This window comes from Ambystoma mexicanum, chromosome 10, assembly GCF_040938575.1.
Source record: "Ambystoma mexicanum isolate Mex_15411 chromosome 10, UKY_AmexF1_1, whole genome shotgun sequence".
NCBI classification, from domain to species: Eukaryota; Metazoa; Chordata; class Amphibia; order Caudata; family Ambystomatidae; genus Ambystoma; species Ambystoma mexicanum.
In genome coordinates, this window is record NC_090932.1 from 1,413,119,487 (window position 1) to 1,413,140,886 (window position 21,400).

General features: G+C 42.2%; 1 protein-coding gene across 2 annotated transcripts in view; it reads left to right on the plus strand.

The window, feature by feature from the left end:
- The window catches only part of SELPLG (selectin P ligand), a 177,900-nt gene that overhangs the window by 92,327 nt on the left and 64,173 nt on the right, over window positions 1-21,400 (plus strand). The window lies entirely within an intron of this gene.

Below are 21,400 nucleotides of genomic sequence, written 5' to 3' on the forward strand. Positions count from 1 at the left end.
CTTGCTACAGCTTAAGTGGCAGATCATGAATGGCACAACCCTACATCAGAAGTCAGTTGGTGTGAACATATAAATGACACCTATTATAAAAATATTATTCCTGAGATGCTGCCACCTTATTCTGGAAAATTGTACAACATTAACTGTCACCATTTCACGGTTGAGGATATTCTAGACATTATTCAAAAATTGACAGCATCACGTGCCCCAGGCCCTAAGGAGATATCTGCTGCTCCCATCAAGGGTGCCCCTGAGCAATAGGCTACTGTGATTTATCACATGTTCAGTAAAATAGCTTCGAATGGCATAATCCCAGATAGTTGGACGAAGTCTCACCTCATTCCGATTTACAGAAAAGGCCCCACAATTGTCCCTCTTACTATCGATTAGTAGCGATGGTTGACTCATTGTCTAAGATTCTCTTTAAGTTGGTGTTGGAAAAATTGAATACCTGGATTGAATAAGGAAATGTAATAAAAAGCAGCAGCAGACTGGCTTTCGTAGGAGTAATAACCCCATGAGTAATATATGGTGCTTATTAAATCATATTGCACGATAAAACATAAAACCCTCTATTTCTGCTTCATTGACTACGATTGGGCAATCAACACAGTTCATAGACTAAAGCTATGGAGCAAACTTGAGAGATGGGGGCTTGACACATCCATTATACATTTCATCAAATTTCTTTACTCAGATACATCAGTTCTGTTTAGAATAAATCAAGAAGGGCGACTTTCCTCTGAGATTCCAACTAACTATGGGTTAAAACAAGGGTTTGTCTTCGCACCAGTCCTCATCAACCTATTTGTGTTGGACCTAGATGAGGCAATGCTTGGCTGTAATAACACCCCCCCCTCCCCCGCCCGAATGGGCCAACATACCATCTCTTGGCCTACTTGTGCAGATGACACCATTCTTTTAGATTGCACACCTATTGGCCTTCAGCGGAGCTTAGAAGCTCTGCAAGACTATTCTGTCACAAATAATTAAAACAATGATATAAAAGAAAATTGATAATTAAGGCCAATTGAATAACAATCGTGAATTTGTGTGGAAAATTGAGGGCAACGTGTTGGAAGTAGTCAAGAAATACACTTATTTGGGAATCCCAGTCTATGATTCCTTGAGCTCTGCGGCTCTGGCAAATTATATTATGGCAAAAGTACTAAGGAAATATAATGCAATCGAAGTGCCTATCCATTGGATAAAATGACTTGAGTGCAAATTGTGGCGTTTGACTCTAGGCCTTTTGAGATCTGTTCCTATCGAGGCTGTTGACAAGTAAATGGCATGACATCCATCCTCACATGCTGTAAAATTGCTTGAAGCATTTTTTATCTTAAAACTTTGGAAGTGAAAAGCAATCAGATTTCACTTTTATTCCAGTTTTGCAAATATTATGAATCTTGGTACAGCTTCTGACTGCTTAAAAGATTGGGTCAAAGACGTACAAACCTTTTTTTAGGTGATTGGATATGTAGAGTCCTTCCTTTTATTTTGGAGTGGTTGGCAAAGAAAGTAAGCCTAAAGCTGCTGACTGACATTGAAGTTATTATATCTATTGGTTATCTACTAAATCCACCTATCAAACTTATGTTTTATAAGGTTTTTTAATGAATACATCATTTGGAGTATATTGTGAAAACTCGGAACTCTGAAATTAGAGGATTCATTATGAAATGTGTTTGTCGACATTTAGCCTTCTAATGTCTGTATAGGAGCATGGTCAAAGACACCATATTTGTTAAGGAAATGTTGTGTATGTGGCTTTGAAGTTGAAACTGCGCAACATCTCCTTACTGGTTGTATAAAGTTACGCACTATGTACAAAAAGGGATTTGAGAAAATTGTGCATGATTTGGGAAGTGTACAAACTGATTGTTGTTGGGCTAACTTATACTCAGGTAATGACCCGGTTCTCAGTGAGGCTGCATATCACATATGGTTGGAAATGTGACTAGTTGAAAGTATTTTTAAGGAAAACCTTTCTGTAAGAATGTCTTCTTTTAATTTGACTTTTGATAAGTAATGAAATGTATTATTATTGATGGATAAATTTTATGTATTGTATTTATATCTGTTTTAAATATGGTGTTAAAGGTTTCGAATTGTAACCAAACACACTTAAATAAATAAAAAATTAAATAAAAAAAAACATTTAAATCATGGGTATGGTGGTGAGGGGTGTCATCAGAGATGTTGTCACCCCTTTACCATGGCCCAGTCCAAAAACATATTAGTGTATTGAAGGGAGGCTCCTGTGCTACCTTTCTGTGCAGTAAACAACATACAAATATTTTCTTTCCACCTTTGAGGTTGAGGTAAAAATAGGCGATCTGTAACCAAAAATTCACCAGAGGACTTTGTCTCTGCTGGCTTTCCAATGGAATACCACCATAGTGAATACTTCCAAACTCAGAATCCGTGACCGATTCTGGATGTATTTTTAAAATACTGGTAGTACTATCATTACTGTCGAGCTCGTAATTACCCCCTAAGTGACGAGACCAGTCACAAGGTATTTGAGCTGGCAAAGAGTGCACCAAAATCTAACTCTTGACCCCACTCAGCACCAGCAAGTTGTAGCTGATCTTGACTTTGTCTAACTTTGGTCCTGCCACAACATAGAGTCTTGTCACTTTCATATGCCAACTCTACTTGGCCCTCTTTCACAAGTGCAACCACCAACGGTTTGTCACTGGCATACATTGGGAAGTCAAATCTTAAAGAGCACAGCAATGACCATATGAATGTATTGAATAGTAGAAAGAGCCAGATGGTTGTGGGTTACCAGCTGAACTGGTAGCCCACTGTCAATACACCAACTGTGGGTTTGTAGAAAGGAGGTGCACATCCTGGCATTGAATGCTGAGAAAACCAGCTATGCTTCAAAGGGTTATAGAAAAATGATACTTTGTGTATGCAGTTATGAGAGGTTAAAACCGATGTATTTCTTGTACACCTGCAACATTCTGGCATCCTGTAGGCAAGCAGTTTGATTCGTAATGGCACTGCGTAAATGTGAGCGGCACGCATTGGCAGACTTTCTGCATTCTTCCCCAGAGAGGCGAATACTTTGAAATGTAAATGAAGCAAACGTCAGATACTGCACTATTCCTAATTTGTATTGCTTATAACCTGATTGTAAATATTAAAGACACTGGACACTGTTAATCATAATCAGCAGAAGTGGTGGCTTGAAGCGGTAGTCTGCGGCAGAGTGTGATTTCATACCGAGAAACTCACTCGGCTGTCTGGGAAACGCTGCTCCTTTAACTCAAGAGGAGGAGGAGCACATTTGAGCCCCAGCGTGACAGCTTGAAGAAGCAGTCTGCGGCAGTCTTTGGCTGGCTTTTGGTGGCTTGTTATGAGTCGAGGTTATGAAGCGGTAAAATCCATTGAAGATCTCTTGCATAGAATGTATGCTTTGAGCACTTGCCTTCAGTGTTTTACCTGCTTTTTTTACTTTTGAGCTGTGAGTATGGCACCTTCCTATGTGCTTAGAAGCAAAAATATACCCCTGGGGGAACTGACCAAAGTGGCAATTTAATGGCAGAATCCACTGTTTTACTGTATAAATAAACGTATTATTGCGATGTCATCTATCATGACTTTGACTGAAGGAAAGGTCACTCTTAGTTAATATGTAGGATGCAGAGAATTCAATCAATTGTGCGCAAACTGAGGGGTAAGGCGCTTCGGAACTTGGTGGTGCACGGATGTTTGCTTTTGACCCTCAATCAAGATTGGCTTCCCCTGGCGAGTTCTACTCCTTGCGCTTCTAATACTTTGAATACCAAAATAAATAATTATTTTCAGAAGTCAACTACTCATCCTTTAAATTACCTGCTATGACGAGCCTGCATGGCCAAGCGGTGCCTGAAGTTCCAGATGAAGCCCTGTTAGTTGGGGCGCAAGATTTTGAAGAAGATCTAGCAGTTTGAAAAGCTTTAGAAGTAGCTATCGGTGCATACGTCTTGAGTACTCACAAGATCTTAGTGAAGTCGCAACAATTAGTAACAAGTGGAGAGACCTCGCCTATAATGAAACTTGTCAATTTACGATTGCAAGCAATGGTGGATAGAGTCGATCAGCTCCATGCAGAGATGATTGCTAGCTTTGTGGAAGAGCATGCAAACGTGGAGTTAAAAGGTAGTGAAGCTCATTATATGGCACCATCATCTAGTGAGAATATAATTGTCTACTCCCTCATTGTCTCGACTGTGCAATATCCACTAGCCCGGCCAGACGGTGAGCAACCAACACTACAGATCTAAATGAGAAATTAACAGAAACAACATCTATTCCAACGTTGCATTTCGCACTGATCACCTTGGTGAAATTATATGAATCTTTGAATAACAAAATACAGGATCATGTCGTTTTACTAACCATGCTGAATTCAAAATCTCTTGGATGGAAGGTTTTTTTATCAGTCACCAAAGCATCCACATTTTGTAAAGCATTTGGCTGAAGATAAGAGGTCTGCAGGAGGTCCGGCCAAACTGTTTAAGCTAATGACGTTCCTGTAGGTTCATCTAACCATATGACATCCAACAAACAGTAATCCAGCTGGCAGAAAGGAGACAATCGGTAATAGAGATATAGGATGACCTCCAGGTTAGCTTGAAGGTGGTGGAGTCTCCTGCCAGCAAAACACAAGAAGAGCTCCCTTCTGAAGGGCAAAACAATAACTCATTTGATGGTGACCCCCGAGAAAACCTTACCACAGGCTCCCAAAATAACTGCCCTATCTTTTCTCAGACTAAAAAGAAAAGATACAGAGGGAAAAAGCCCATGTAGTTAAAGAAAACAAAGAACCAAAGATCAAGAAATCAGGACTCGAGGAAATGTTTGCGGAACTACGGTATCTCCGAGAGACACCCCATGTCAACCTAGAATAGTGCAAAAGAAAATGGACACTAACTCTAGGGAGACTTGTTGGATGGCTCGGGATAGAGGCGTAGAGATCTCTGGAAGTGATGAAGTCTGTGAAGAACATATGAATAATTCAGTGTATTCGGAGACCTGCCCCTTAATCAGAACTAATGATGGGAAAGACCAGCAACTATGCCCTCTTCAGGGATCAATACTGATGGCCATAGGTTTACCTAGTTCTACTGAAGAATAGTTAAGCCCACAGTTGATTTAATCAGAGACAATTCTACGAGATCAGAAATGTTGCACTCTACAATAAAGAAGAACTCTGATTATTCACTCACAGCGGCCCGAATCTAATGCAATAGAAAATTAAAATAAACTGACTACAAACTGTTCCCCTAAGATGTCGCCCTTATCGATGTTTACTACTTGAGCAATTACCTATATCAACGAAAATAATTGTATTAAACATAATTAATGTACTCAGGCTTTTTAATACAGTGCCGCAATTAAGAGCGATACAATTGAGAGCTATTGCTTAAATGGAATTTTTCGGTGACTGGCAATTAAATTCAGCATGTAGCATCAAAATTAGTTAAGGACATTATTTTGGATGTGGCCCCGTTGTTTAGATCGATGGGTTTTGAGCTCTTTGATGTCTGTAGGGAAGAGTGTTTGAGAGATTTGGAAGCAGAAAAGAAATATCTATATTAATGCAAATGATGGGCTACCGGCTTTGAAGATTACGTGCTATGAGGATGGCCAATCTACTAGGAAAGTGAAGGAAATTCTCCCGGTTATGTCAGCTAATTTAAAAGTTGCTGGCAATAGGAAGGAGAGTTGGTCATAGCTGGGGAAGTTCATTGGTGGTTAATAAACCACGAAATAATCTGAATTTGGTAGAGTCTTTGGTGGAGATGGCGATGGGCTTGTGGAATACAAGAGGATTTGCGCATTTTTTCCAACCAGTAAATTGTATTTTTTCTAAAGCGGACTTGCTATGCCTTCAAGAAACGTGGCTCTTGACTCCACCAATAGTAGATGGTTTTACAGTATAATTCAATCTGGCTCTTAAAGGGACTAGAGGAAGACCAATGCCAGCTCTTATGATGGCCAGTCAAACTAACAAATGGTGGGATTTGAGAGATTGAAAGGATCCAAATCCATGTATCCAAGTAGCCAAATTATACTGGGAAAAAGTATCCAAATATGGGAACCTTTCCAGTTTTCAACATCTATTGGAACCCAACCGCTATCTCTATCACAGCTATCACAGACATTTTGGATGATGTAGCTGAAGCTATAGATGACTGCCTTAGGGACCCTGGGATAACAGGCATAATACTATGTGATGATCTAAATGCTATAAGTGAGGATTTTGATATCATTTGACCTGCTCAGTGTGTAGGGAATTCCGCAGCGAGAACAAGGGGGGGAACGATAGTCAGCATTCATATATACAGATGGATTAATTAGGTTAAATGGCAATGTTAAGGGGGATAATCCACCAAACCCTGCATGGGGGAGAGCTGAACAGGCTTCAATTATTGATTATATATATGTTTCAGCTAACATGTTCTCCCGAGTTGTAAAATTGTAAATGTACCTCTCTCCCTTTTGTGATCACAAGATTTTGGAAGCAAAGTGGTTGATTCCCATAACCATTCAGATTAGATCTAAATATTCATCTAAGGTAACTTTTAACGGTGGAGGAACCATTTGATTTGGACTGAGGGTTCACTAATTGGCTTGAATAATGGACTGATTAATTTTCTTGAGTAAATAGTGATCCTGTTCCAACATTAAATATACTGAAACTGAACTTGTTTGCTCCTTCTATAAAAACGGGTCTGAATCCATTATATAAGCATTGACAGGTGTTTACCTGCAAGTGCAGGAAAAAAAGAATTTAGACGGACAATAACATGTTTAAAAATAGCAAAGAAATTCATTAACCAAGAAATTGTAATTAAGATTTAAGCACCTGCTTAGGGGACATAAAGCCTGGATGGCCCAATTAGATGCTGAGGCTATGCTGGCTGCGATTTCGTAGCGGAGTTCGTCAGAGGTATGGAAACGTATTGAGTCCTCTGGCACCGTGCAGATGACTCTAACTAGTAAACTGATATCCGAGGCGAAGAGGGTGGACCACTTTGTAAAAAATATTTTCTAAAGACCAAGCCGGGGTCCCAATCACACTTCCATTAAAGGCCATACATTGTCTGCTTGTCTTTAACCAGGAGGAAATTGTGCAGCTGATTAGCAGGATTAGCAACTCCAGGACTCCTATGCCTGGCTGTTTTACCAACGTAAGTTTGAAGCCGCACCCAGATTTGTGGGCGGAAGCCCTATGTACTATTTACACGTATGTAGTAAAGATGAGATGTATCCACAATACATGGAAAGAGGTGATTGTAATTCCAATTTACAAAAAGGGTGATAGGTCGGATCCCAGAAACTACAGACCTATCACCCTATTGGATGCTCCTGGACAATGTTTAGCCTCGTTTATATTGCAGCAGCTAAATTAATGGTTGAGATAGTGGACATTTTGATCTGCACCAGACATAGTTTATAAAAGGTGCAGGTAGCTCTGCAAACAGGTTATTATTTATTTATGTAAATGGAGAAACTTAGAGAAGGAGAAAGAAGTCTATTTAGCATTTATAGACTTCAGACTTGCATTTGACAGCGAAGATCGTAGGCGTTTATGGAATAAACTCCGTGCTTGGAGTTGCTCCACTTTTTTGGTCGACATGATAGAAGAATTATATTCAGGTAGGTGGGTCCTAATGATATGATTATTCTTGGGTCAGTACGTGTAACGCATTCACACTGAGATCCCTTTGCTTTCGTAATTTTGGCTATTTCATATCCTTATCTGTACATTATAGATTCCCAACTTGTACAAGTTTCTGTCCTTTAAACACAACAATGTAGGATATTCTTCAGGGGGGTGTAGTATCTTGTGTCGATTCTATTCAAGGCACATCTGTATTCCATAACCACAGTTTTCTAATAAAGGAGATGTCCCCTGTTAATTGAAAGAAGGCACTATATTACTACTCAGTATCACAGTATTATTCTGTTACTTGCTAGAATTGTATCACCCTAATCCCCATAAGGGTGTGAAGCATGTTGCTAATTACATACCTCTCTGGCTCAAGGTTTTGGTAGCCTAGAGTCTTATGAAACCTTGAATGGTTTATAAAAGGCAGGTTCCAATTGTTTAAAGAATTATTGCCTTCTTTCTATTCTAGTGTACAACAAATATTGACGTTAGACTAATAAGTATATTATGCTGTGCATACTCATACTGCACTTCTATGGCATGTATCTTACCCTGTAATCTTTAGGTCGTGCACTATCTCATCAATGTAGATGTCGACAAAACAGGTGACACTCACTGGTTCACTCTGTTATAGTGAAGTGGTTCTCCCTGTTCCCTGTAACATAAAAAAGAGAGAAAGAGACCACCACCCTACATCAGACTTATAGTCAACATTATTAAAGGAACATCCCCTCTCAACATTGAAAAGGAACAGTAAACACCTCCTATCGGTTACTTACTTTTATCTCATTGATTGTGACTGGTCCAAAGTCCCAGATTTACCCAATTCCAAAAGATCTTAACAATGGGTGCTTTAATCTCAAAATCACCTCTAGTCTGTGAACACAAAAGAGATAACAATGCTCCTGTAAGGATACAATATACCTCTAAGGCATCTGTTTCCAATCTCAAAGAACAAATATTTCAGTTGTCATATATTAATATGGGGTACTTACTCACTAAATCCAGGTCTCCCAATAATTCCATACCTATACCTAGAGGTAACAACCATACAGGGAATAATCAACAACAGCCTTTTTTAGGAAGGGCAGAAAATCAGAGACAATGGGCACAAGAGCGGATGCAGAGACGCAGCTACAGGGACTGTTAGTCAACCTCTCGGATGTCCGATTGCCCCAAAAAGAAGAAGCTGTCCTCAATAAAGGACTGAATTTTGTGATATCGAAGTATCACAACCCCTTTGAATTTAGGGTTGAATTTAACCAGTTTATGCGGAAAGTACATCTGAGGGAGTTCTTTAAAAATAACCCCTTTGATAAAGGTGATAATTGCAGTGATCTCAGGAACCCTTCTGTATTTTGCACACCTTTCAATTCGCACTCTCCAGAATCCAATGTTTTTGAAAGAAAAGTTATGGAGGAGATTAATATATTGGAATCTAAAGGGATACCACAGCACTCTAACCTTAGTAAATCAGAACAGAATATTCTGAAAAAATTGGGTGCCAATCAAAAGATCATTATTCGTCAAGCGGATAAAGGTGCCGCTATAGTGGTACTTAATAGAACGGATTATTTTGAAGAGTGTGAGAATATTTTGTCTGATGCAAGTCATTACCAAAAAATAGACAAGGATCCTAGTAAAGATTTGATTGTCGAAATCAAAGATAAGGTCAACAAAGCAGTTGAACTACAAATGATCAGTAAACAGGAGGGTGAGTACCTAATTAGAGAGAATGGTAGAATACCTGTATTCTACATTCTCCCTAAAATTAATAAAAACTTGGAGAAACACCCTGGAAGACCAATCGTTTCAGGAGTGAACTCACTCTTGGAACCTCTTTCCAAATTTGTGGATGTTTATCTGAGACCATTCATTCCAAATAAGAAAAGTTATATAAAGGATACTACAGATGCCATCAATAGGATTGAGGGGAATGCCTTCAACCCCAGTGAAATCTTGTTACTGTGCTTGGACATCCAAGCACTTTACACTAATATACCTCAATTAGCAACATTGGAGGTAGTGGAGGAGACTCTACTTAATAGAGAAGATCAACACCCAGTTTCCAATTCATTCATAAAATGGTGTACTGAAATGGCCCTCACTAATAACATTTTCAGTTCATGGGCCAATTCTATAAACAGATTGAGGGGACAGCAATCGGGGCAGCTATGGCGCCTAATGTTGCCAACCTGTACGTCAATATGTTTGAGGAAACAGTTGTATATACAAATTTGAATCCATTTCAAGAGAATATTTTTTGTGTTGGCTACCTTACATAGATGACGTTTTTGTTATTTGGAAAGGCAGTGAAGAAGAATCTCATCATTTTGTGCTTTGGTTGACCCAACAGAATAGATACCTTAAGTTTACGAGTAACATCAGTAAGGAACAGATCTACTACTTAGATATTTGTGTATATCATGATTAAGGTGTGTTGTTGGTAAGACCATATAGCAAGAAAACTGATACAAATTTTAATAGACATCATGCACAGCATGTGAAAAATAACCTTCCTTTCGGACAATTTCTTCAGCTGAAGAAAAATAGTAGCACTAACGAATCCTATGAAAATGGTGCTACTAATTTGATTGACAAACTTGAGGGTATCCTGCCCCTTTGGTTAAGAAAGCTTCCAAGAGAGCATTTAATAATAATCGTAAAGCTCTACTTGATAAGCAAATACGTAGAGATGAGAAGACCAAAGAGACACCTTTAGTGTTTGTGAACACATATAGTAATCTCTCATACAAAATCAAGAGTATAATTAATAAAAATTGGAACAAAATCATGACTAAAGATATTGGGAAACCACTTGTAGCATTCAAAAAGAGCACTACTGTGCATAACTTAGTCATGAGGAATGATGTGGGCCACAAGAAGAGGTAATTCCAACAAACCAATTTATGCAGTATTCATCTGGTATTAGGACATTACCCATGTGGTAATTGTATAATGTGTACCCAAACCAAAAAAAACTCAAACTGTAGAACTGGACCTTCAAAAGGTGTTGAAAATGACAGAGCAAACTAATTGTAACACAAACCATGCAATTTATTTAATAAAATGTCAGTGTCAGCACCTATATATAGGCAAAACGAATAGAAAATGCAAAACAAGGATGATCGAGCACAAGAGTTGCATTAGGAATGGAATCGAACAGGCACCCATGGTCAAACATATCTTGGAAAACAAACACACTTGTAATGAATTTGAATGGGTGATTCTGAAACAAATTAAGGGCGAATCACAGGAGTCGATTAATAAAAAGTTATTGCAACTAGAACAGAAACTGATCTTATTGTCCAAAAGCTATATCCACGGTCTGATTGAAGGAGCGGAATAGCACAATGCCTACGCAACTACAGTGTTCTCGATCATCCACATATAATGTAAGTGTCAGGTCCCTGTGTACCCTCCCAATCCTCCTCACCTGATTCCACTGAAGTAAGGTCCTCGGATACAGTACCAGATGGTTTGCTCTTCTTTTTCTTGTCGAAATATGGCTTTTCTTTAGGCTTGTGGTCCTTCCGTTCGTGTAAATAGGGTCTGGCTCCCCCGGAGGCCACCTTGGCAGAGCTGGAACCTGTCCTTGGGGTACCCCGGGGAGCCAGCCCCAAAGCAGGGAAAAAGCCAAGTGGCGGAAAAAACCCTGATGTCCAAGAGTCTTGATTGGAGTTAAACGTTCCGGAGTGCAGAGTAGAAACAAATGGGATCTTAGAACTGAAACGTGGCAGCAGGAAGTTTAAGCAGCTACTCCCTGGGATAGGAGGCAATCAGCAGGAAATGAAGGTAAGAAATGAGCGGCGATAGATGCCGGAAAAGTACTTGAAGTGAACCGCAAGACAGCGGAAGAAACCCGGGTTCAAAAAGAACGCGGACAGTAGGAAAGCCGGCAAGACGCCGAAAGAGAAAAAGGTACGGAAAGACGGAAAGAAACAAACCTTAGTAGGGAGGCAGAAATAAGGGATACACACAGAAAAAACAAGGAAGAACGTCAGGGCGAAACTGACAGGTAAGAGGACTAAAGTTTAAGTCGCACAGAGCGTTGTGCCAAGAACAACAGATACAACGCAATGAGCGCGGGGGCGGGGTCTGCTAATATACTAGACGCCGCCATATTGGATGAGGACTAGAGTGGTAGGAGAGCTAAAGTTAATGCCTCCAGCGCTCCCACAGCTTCCACCCGCAGTTCCTGACAGTATACCCCCGTCTCCTCGGAACCCCCCCCGGCTTCCCGGGATGACGTTGATGGAACCTTCTTAGCAATCGGGGGGCATGAATATGGGAGCTTGGTTCCCAGGACCTCTCTTCTACAGGGTAGCCCTTCCAATGCACCAGGTATTGTACCCTGCCCTTACGATATCGTGAATCAACCAGGTAGGAAACCTCATACTCATCAGGAACTGGAGCTACAGGAGTTTGTACTCTAAGAAGCCGTCTCTGGAAAGGGTCTTCCTTGTGCAGTTTCAGGAGGGAGGTGTGGAAAACTGGATGAACCCTCTGGAGATATTTGGGTAATTTAAGCTTATAGGCCACCGGATTGATTCTGGACAGGACGGGAAAGGAACCCAAATATCATGAAGAGAATTTACCAGTGTGAACCCATTTTGGCAGGAACTTGGTAGACAACCAGACTAACTGACCTGCCTTCCAGTCTGGGTTGTTACGTCTGCCCTTGTCGGCCCACCTCTTTTGTGATTGTTGACTGGTTTTGTGTGCCTTCTTGGCTAAGGTATGTACTTCATGTGGGTCCTTTAGAATACTGTCTAGGGCAGGTACATCGGTTGAAGGTCTATTATTCCAAGGTAAGTGTTGAGGATGATAGCCATAGGTACAGTAGAAAGGGCTCATCTGGATGGTTGTATGGAAGGAATTGTTATAGGCGAATTCTGCCTGTGGAAGGAATCGAAACCATTCGTCCTGCTGGGGGCTACAAAAGCATCTTAGGTACTGTTCGATGCTTGCATTAAGCCTCTCTGTCTGCCCGTTACTCTGGGGATGGTATCCTGAAGAAAGAGCCCTGTGAATACCCAATGATTGACAGAGCGCTGACCAGAACCTGGAGGTGAACTGAGAACCTCGATCCGATACAATGGTCCTGGGTAAACCATGAAGACGAACCACGTCACAGAGGAAAGTGGCTGCGGTTTCTGATGCTGTCGGTATATGGGAGAAGGCGGAGAAATGAGCTAGTTTACTGTAGGAATCTACCGTAACCATGATTACGGTCTTACCATACGATCTGGGGAGGTTGACAATGAAGTCTGTGGAAACGTGCTCCCACGGATGTTCTGGCAACTGTGGCTGTTGCAATAATCCAACCGGTTTCCCCGTTTGGTACTTGCTAGATGCGCAAACAGGGCAAGAGGATACGTATTCCTGTACGTCCTTCCTAAGGGTGGGCCACCAGAAACCCCTGTGAAGTAGCTCGTATGTCTTCCTGATTCCAGGGTGGCCTACCAGGGGGGCATCGTGACACCAGGAAAGCACCTGTCTCTGTAACAGCTTAGTGGGAATAAAGAGAGCGGAACCATGGTAAAAGAGACCATCACTAGCCTGAGTAACAGTAGAGGGTAATCCGGCTTGCACATTATAACCTGGGATCAGATCTTGAAGAAAAAGGGAGGCTGCTGCAACTATCTTAAGGTCCGGAAACACCAGTTCGTGATTCTTATCGTCCCCTGAGTTGTCCCCGTATCTGCGGGACAAAGCATCAGCCTTATGGTTCTCCGAACCTGGAATGTGAGTAATTATAAAGTCAAATTGTAAGAAGAAGTAGGCCCACCTGGCATGACAGGCATTTGTGCATTCCATCTGTTGAAGGACTTGTAGGTTGCGGTGGTCGGTGCGGATTAGGAAGCTATGAGCCGCACCTTGCAGGAGATGGCGCCATTCTTGACAAGCTAACTTGATAGCCAACAGTTCTCTCTCAAGGACAGAATAGTTTCGTTCACTGCTGGTCAACGTTTTAGAGTAGTAGGCAACCGGGTGTTCTTCCCCATCATCTGCCTTCTGGAGTAGAATGGCCCCTACTGCCCCAATGGAAGCGTCTGTTTCCAAGATGAACTGTTTAGCCTGATCTGGTTGGACGAGAATGGGAGCTGAAATAAACAAATCCTTTAGTCGTTGAAAGGCTTCTCTGGGTCTTATGTCAAAGATGAAGTTGACTCCCTTTTTTAGAAGAGATGTGATGGGTAACACTATGTTGGAAAAATTGGGTATAAAACGTCTGTAAAAATTTGCCAACCCAAGAAACCTTTGTACTTCTTTGACGTTCGAGGGTTCCTTCCATTCCACTATGGCCTTTATCTTCCTTGGGTCCATCTCGATGCCGTCCTTAGATAGGATGAAACCTAAGTAGGATATAGTGGTCACCTCGAACTCACACTTCTCTGGTTTGACCAGCAGTTGATGTATTTGTAGACGATGTAGTACCTCCTTGACAAGTCGGCGATAGTCTTGTAAAGTGTGAGAAAATACCAATATATCGTCTAGGTAGACGACCACAGACAGAAACAGCATGTCCGAAAATATCTTATCCATGAACCGTTGGAATTTAGCTGGTGCATTTACCAACCCAAAGGGCATCACCCTATATTCAAAGAGCCCCAAAGGGGTACGAAAGGCAGTCTTCCATTCGTCGCCCTTCCGTATCCTCAAAAGATGGTATGCACCTCTTAAATCAAGCTTGGTAAAATAGACAGCCCCCTGGACTGCCTCCAGGACTTCTCGTATCAATGGCATAGGGTATCTGTCGCAAATGGTGACTTGATTTAGGCCCCTGTAGTCTATGCATGGTCGCAGTTCAGAGGTGTCTTTCTTTGGGATAAAGAACAAGGAAGCCCCACAAGAAGAATTGGATTCTTGGATAAGTCCGTTTTGTAAATTAGCGTCCAGGTAGTCTTTGAGAGCACGTTTTTCTGGCATGGATAATGGATACATGCGACCAAAAGGTACCACTGCTTCCGGCGTAAGGTCTATGGAACAATCTTCATTCCTATGAGGGGGTAAGATTCTTGGCAGTGTATCTAGGAACACCTCAGCATATTCCCGGTATTGGAACGGAACAGAAGACACGGTCACTGTTCGGGTGGTGTTGGTCTCTTCTTCATAGGATCTTTTGACAGGATGTTTCATGCAGCTATATTCGCAGTATGATGAGTTAAAACTCACTCTGTTGGACGTCCAGTCGATGGTGGGGTTATGCCGTCTCAACCAAGGTATTCCGATAACCAGGGGGAAGTGAGCTGCCCTGATAAGATCGAAAACCATATACTCTTGATGATCTCCCAGTTTCATCCGCAATGGAATAGTCTCGTTGATTATGGGACCTGAAGACAAAGGTGTACCGTCCACTCCTTCGACTGGTATGGGTCTTGGCTTAGGTCTTGAAGGTACCATCTTCTTCTTGGCCCAATTTAAGTCGATAAAGTTACCCGCTGCACCGCAGTCCAGCATAGCCAAAACTTCTATGGGTCCTGAATCAGATAGCCAAAGGTGTACTCTGAATACCATGAGTTGATTGTCGTCTGAATCCTCTATTGGTTTGGAGAGTTGCAAGGGTGGCAGGTGGCTCCCCCGATACTTCCCTTGCGTAAGAACGGGGGCTGGAGTTTTCCTTCCTCCTGGGTGGTACTTCTGGGCAGTTCCTTAAAAGATGTTTGGACGAACCACAATACATACATAACCCAGCTTCACGACGTCGTCTTCTCTCTTCCTGGGTTAACGGTCCTCGCATGGATCCAATCTGCATTGGCTCTTCCGTAAAATTCGTGTTCCTAGGTGATGGTGATTGGGAAGGCCGTGTGGATGTCTGAGGAACGCTGCAACCTCTTCTTCTTTCCTGACGACGTTCTAGTATCCGATACTCAATCTGTAAAGACAATGTTACCAAATCCTGAAAGGAGGCCGGCCTGGCCACTCTGGCTAGTTCATCCTTAATCTCGTCTTGGAGACACCGGCGGAAAATGGTCTGTTTAGCTGAGTCCGGCCAGTCGGACTTAGCGGCCAGCCTCGTAAAAAGGGATATGAACGTCTGTAGGTCTGTGGTTCCCTGCCGTACATCGAGTATCGCTTCCAGAGAGGTGTACAGCACTTCTGGTCGGTCGAATCGCGCTTTAAGCGATTCCACAAAGTGGTCAAAGTTGTTTAAGGAGGGATAATTCCCGGTGACCAAGGGAGTGGCCCAGGACAGAGCATTTCCCATAAGATTGGCGATGATGAATCCAACTCTGGATCGAGCGGTGTCATAGGCATAAGGTCTGAAAGTGAAATGGACCTGGCAGGCGTCAAGGAAGTCCTTCAGACCCCCAGGATGTGAGTCGTATTTACCGAAGGACAAAGCCATGGGTGGTAAGTCCCCCTGGTCCTCGCGGCGTAGCACCACCTGCTGCCTCAAGCCGATATTCTCATTACGTAAAGCCTGTACTTCAACGGTAAGGTTCTGCATGGCAGCCACCAGTTCTTGATACTGTTCCAGGGACGCCATGGGTATCTTAAGGCGTTGTATGCTGTCAGGTCCCTGTGTACCCTCCCAATCCTCCTCACCTGATTCCACTGAAGTAAGGTCCTCGGATACAGTACCAGATGGTTTGCTCTTCTTTTTCTTGTCGAAATATGGCTTTTCTTTAGGCTTGTGGTCCTTCCGTTCGTGTAAATAGGGTCTGGCTCCCCCGGAGGCCACCTTGGCAGAGCTGGAACCTGTCCTTGGGGTACCCCGGGGAGCCAGCCCCAAAGCAGGGAAAAAGCCAAGTGGCGGAAAAAACCCTGATGTCCAAGAGTCTTGATTGGAGTTAAACGTTCCGGAGTGCAGAGTAGAAACAAATGGGATCTTAGAACTGAAACGTGGCAGCAGGAAGTTTAAGCAGCTACTCCCTGGGATAGGAGGCAATCAGCAGGAAACGAAGGTAAGAAATGAGCGGCGATAGATGCCGGAATAGTACTTGAAGTGAACCGCAAGACAGCGGAAGAAACCCGGGTTCAAAAAGAACGCGGACAGTAGGAAAGCCGGCAAGACGCCGAAAGAGAAAAAGGTACGGAAAGACGGAAAGAAACAAACCTTAGTAGGGAGGCAGGAATAAGGGATACACACAGAAAAAACAAGGAAGAACGTCAGGGCGAAACTGACAGGTAAGAGGACTAAAGTTTAAGTCGCACAGAGCGTTGTGCCAAGAACAACAAATACAACGCAATGAGCGCGGGGGCGGGGTCTGGTAATATACTAGACGCCGCCATATTGGATGAGGACTAGAGCGGTAGGAGAGCTAAAGTTAATGCCTCCAGCGCTCCCACAGCTTCCACCCGCAGTTCCTGACAGTAAGACATTTTTGAAAAACTGGTTTGGAAATAGTTTCAAACATTTTGTTTTGAAAATTCTTTGGTTTTGGAGCTGATTCAGAACCCATTGACTAATTCTTGGGTATCTGACTGCAGAGTGTACTATTGTGATGTTGAATGCTCCATTTGGTTCAAATTTATTTCTGAATCCTTGCCCGTGAAATCCCGCTTGGCCGCGACTCCTTGCCTCGGCTGCCTTATCTCGCTTCATTGGACTCCAAAGGATTGCTAAAGATACGACTACAGCCTCCAGCAGACTTCAGTTACTACAGCTGGGAATTCGCTATAAAACTGTGCACGTGCGCGCAGCGTGCGTGCGCACCCGAGCATGTCCCGTGAAGTCCCGCTTGGCAGCGACTCCTTGCCTTGGCTGCCTTATCTCGCTTCATTGCATTCCAAATGATTGCTAAAGATATGACTACAGTCACCAGCAGGTGAACTGTTATAGAAGTGACTTTGCTTTTAGCACTTCGAGTGCAAACTCAATAGAAACAACTCTTCGTTTGACCAATTATTTCTATTTTATCTAGGCTTCAGTTACTTCAGCTGGGAACTCGCTATAAAACTGAAGCGCGCGCGCACCCGAGCAAGTCCCGTGAAGTGCTTGGCTGCTTTGCTGCGCTTGTCGTGCTGTGGCGGTTCGGCGGTTGCTTCAACTTTTTCATTCTGGTTGATTTACTGCAGTCTTTGTACTTGTTTGCCCAGTTTTATTTGGTGCTCTGATTTAACAACCGAGTGTCTTAGCAAAATTTTGCTGTAATCTCTCTGTTGGACCCTACTCATGCATCAAGGCATCTTCACCCTACGTACTGGGATGCCGCCTCCTGCTCTTACGCTCTGCAAAAAAACTTACACTTTCAACGGATAAAGGCAAAGCAAATCAGGACATTTGCACCTTTTGCAAAGAAGCAGGTTTTTGTACCACCCCCAGCCCCTCCTTACCATCAAAAACAAGCCTTCTTGCAGTTTCTGCTTCAGCTTCTTCGCTCTCAAACTTTATCAAAACTGTTACAAACTGCTGTCCATTATCAACATCAGAGAGCTCTCCGAAACCCACATCTCCATTGGCTCCTGTTGCTGTTCACTTGGACACCTTTAGCAAATCGATCACTGACAGTGCCCTTTTAAACAACTTGTCAACTGCTCCCATTTCAATGGGCAACAATAATCCTGACTCGTTCGACATTTGGATATTCCGGTGATTGACTTGGATCTTAATGACTCGTGTTTTTCAGCTCATGATTCCTTTCACAATTTATCCAGGTCCCCAGACCTATTTTTGAACTCTTCTCATGCAAATTCGGCACTAGCAGTTTCATATGGTGCCCCGACTCCGCAGGAAACATGTTAACCTACAATTCACTCTACTACCCCAAAAATATCTGAGCCATCTTCTAACCTATTGGATATTACGCTTATGGCAATGAATCTGGCCATTCAATCAATGACCAGACTTTTTGACACCCTAGATGCCAAGCTAACGTCCAAAGCTACAGAATTGGATCAATTTGACCTGGCAACATGTTTTGCCATTCCATCAAATCCGTCCCATGTAATACACCTGTTGTTCCCTGTTCAATCACCGGCACTAGCTCAGTTGCTTGTCAAACTTCCATGTGTGTGCATGAAGTAACAGATGTGATTTTTTCCACCGATTTCCACCGACAGCAAAACATGAGGTTACATCTAATACTCTGAATCACTATAAGCATGCTCTCCTTGTTAATCCTAGTTGCAATCAACTCCACTGGTCAGAGTCATCACTGCTCTTGTTCAATCATCATCTAACAATTGCAGCTGACAAAGTCAGTAGGAGTGAATTTGTCCATAACTTTGCATACTGTGACTTAATTCAGATGTTTCATCCAAATTCACGCCATCAAGTCAAATCCATTGCTAACTTGCACATTTATAATCAAGACATAAATAAACGGAACACATTATACCGCCAACAAAAACGTGAAGCATTGCTCTTGCCGGCTGGAACTTGGGGAATCGTCTTGACTCAGCTTAAAACAAGGTACAAAAACTGGCTTCGTAGCCAAAAGTCCAATCTATATCAGCGTGATGGAGCTCAAATACTGAGTGCCTTGTCCACAAAAACATTGCTGCAATCTGGTCAGCTATCAATACCACACTGACTGGATCTCAGATTGTTTTCCAATCACAGGGAGTTACTGAATTGGAATGGATCACTTATTATTCTAATCTCTATGCCCTTCCTGCTATTTCTAAGCCCTCTCACAGTATCCCATCAATTTCTCATTTTCACATAAAATTTGACAAGGATGATGTTCTATTCTTTATTCATAAGGCAAGTCGGTCTCGAGCTCCGGGACCGGATGGTCTTTCGAACCATCATTTCAAACAATATCCTGAATTGTGGTCCATAATCTTGCACACTGTCTTTTGTCATGTTATTCACTCTCAGTTGATACCTCAAACTTGGAAGCACTCAATAGTCCTTCTAATTTACAAAAAAAGGGGACAGATGCAAACCAGCAAGTTATCGTCCAATAGCATTATTGGATGCTCCGGGGAAGATTTTTTCCCGCCTCATTTTACGAGATCTTAATAATTGGTCCCTCTCTGCGAACATGCGAGACCCTTTCCAGTCTGGATTTGTAGTTGGTCTTGGGACCCTACCAAATCTGATTGCTCTGAACCTGCTCAAATCGTCTTATGCCACTCGGAAACAGCCATTATACTTAGCATTTGTGGATTTCCGAGTGGCCTTCGACTCTATTGATCGCTCCCTCATGTTCGCAAAACTTTTACAATAGAACTGCCCCAGTTCTATGTTAACCCTAATTCAATTGTTACACACAAATACAACTATGCAGGTGAGACTCTCAGTAGAAGGGCTCTTGTCATCTAGTTTTCCAACTAAACATGATCTCAAACAGGGGGGTATCTTGGCCGCTATCTTGTTTAACTTGTTTATTCTTGATATAGCTAACACTTTCACTGCCATCTTGTCAGATGCACCTAGATTGGACCTACAACGCATTATATGGCTGCTAGATGCGGATGACCTTGTTCTACTCTCTCAGACCCCTAAGAGTCTTCAAAATCTTCTGGATGGACTGGCCAGATATGCCCATGACAATAATATGGTCATCAACACTGACAAAACCCAAATACTTGTTTGTAATGGCTTTTCATCACGCCAACTTACTCTAGTTTCAAGTGTAAGTTACATCAAGTTGAAGGTTGTCTCTCAATACAGATACCTGGGTGTACCTTTTACCAATATGTTGTCAGATACTCTTTTGGATCATTCTCTAGAGTTGAAGTTGACTACGCTATTTTCACAAGCCAAGATCCTTATGTATAAATTTGGAAAATTCACATGTAAATATGTTATGTCCTTTTTTCAGCAGAAAGTTGTCCCAATTCTATTATACGGAATCAAAGCTAGAATTTCACAAGAACAAGATTTTTGGGATCGTCTAGAAGGGCGTTTTTGAAGACAGGTTTTGAGATTGCCAAACTGCTCACCTCTCCCCATCCTACGCCACAAATTGGGTTCTCTATCTCTACATCTACATGTCCTCTGGAAAATGGCCTCTTTTTGGCGTAAATGTCGCCTAGGACTCAATACTAATAACATACTGAGCATAGTTGCTCACTATCTATTACAGTATGACCACTATTTCCCTACCAGGTGGAGGAACCACATATTGGATGCCTTATCTGATGCTTCCATATCTTTGGATCTCCTACTACAAAATCCTCTGCGGGCAAAAAATAAACTGTGTGACTATGATTGGATTTGCAATTGTGCCAACTGTATATCTTTGCATGACTTTAATAAGGCTCCCTTTGGACATAAGCAACTCCGGCATATGGCCGATTATTTAGTTAAGTGCCCTGCTCCATACCTTCGCCAGAAATGTTTGCGATTTAGGCCTAATTTATGGCTGACTGATGTAATACTGGCAAGACGGGGACAGATCCCAAACGACCAGAACTTTTGTAGGTTCTGTGGTAATAACTTACACCAAGAATCCCTTCAACATCTGATTGTGGACTGCCCAGCCTTGGTAAAGGTATGCAATTTACACTTCAAAAATGTTATCTGTATATTTAGTCCCTTAGATTCTAACCTTATATGGCAGACCATCTTTACCAACCATAGGATTGCTGTAAAAATTGCCATAGTCCACTTTCTTGATGCATTATTTCCATCGCAGTCCAGCTCCTAAACTTAATTTTAGGGGAGACCTCCTTAAATTCGACATCTTGTTGGTTGTGGTCATTAAGGACTCCTAGTGTACAACTTGATCTGGCAGTCTCTAGACCATATCCTGGGAGACCCTATTGATCTTCTGGAACTTTTACTGAGTGTTTATCTATTTTCGAAGGTCCTGCTTCATCTTC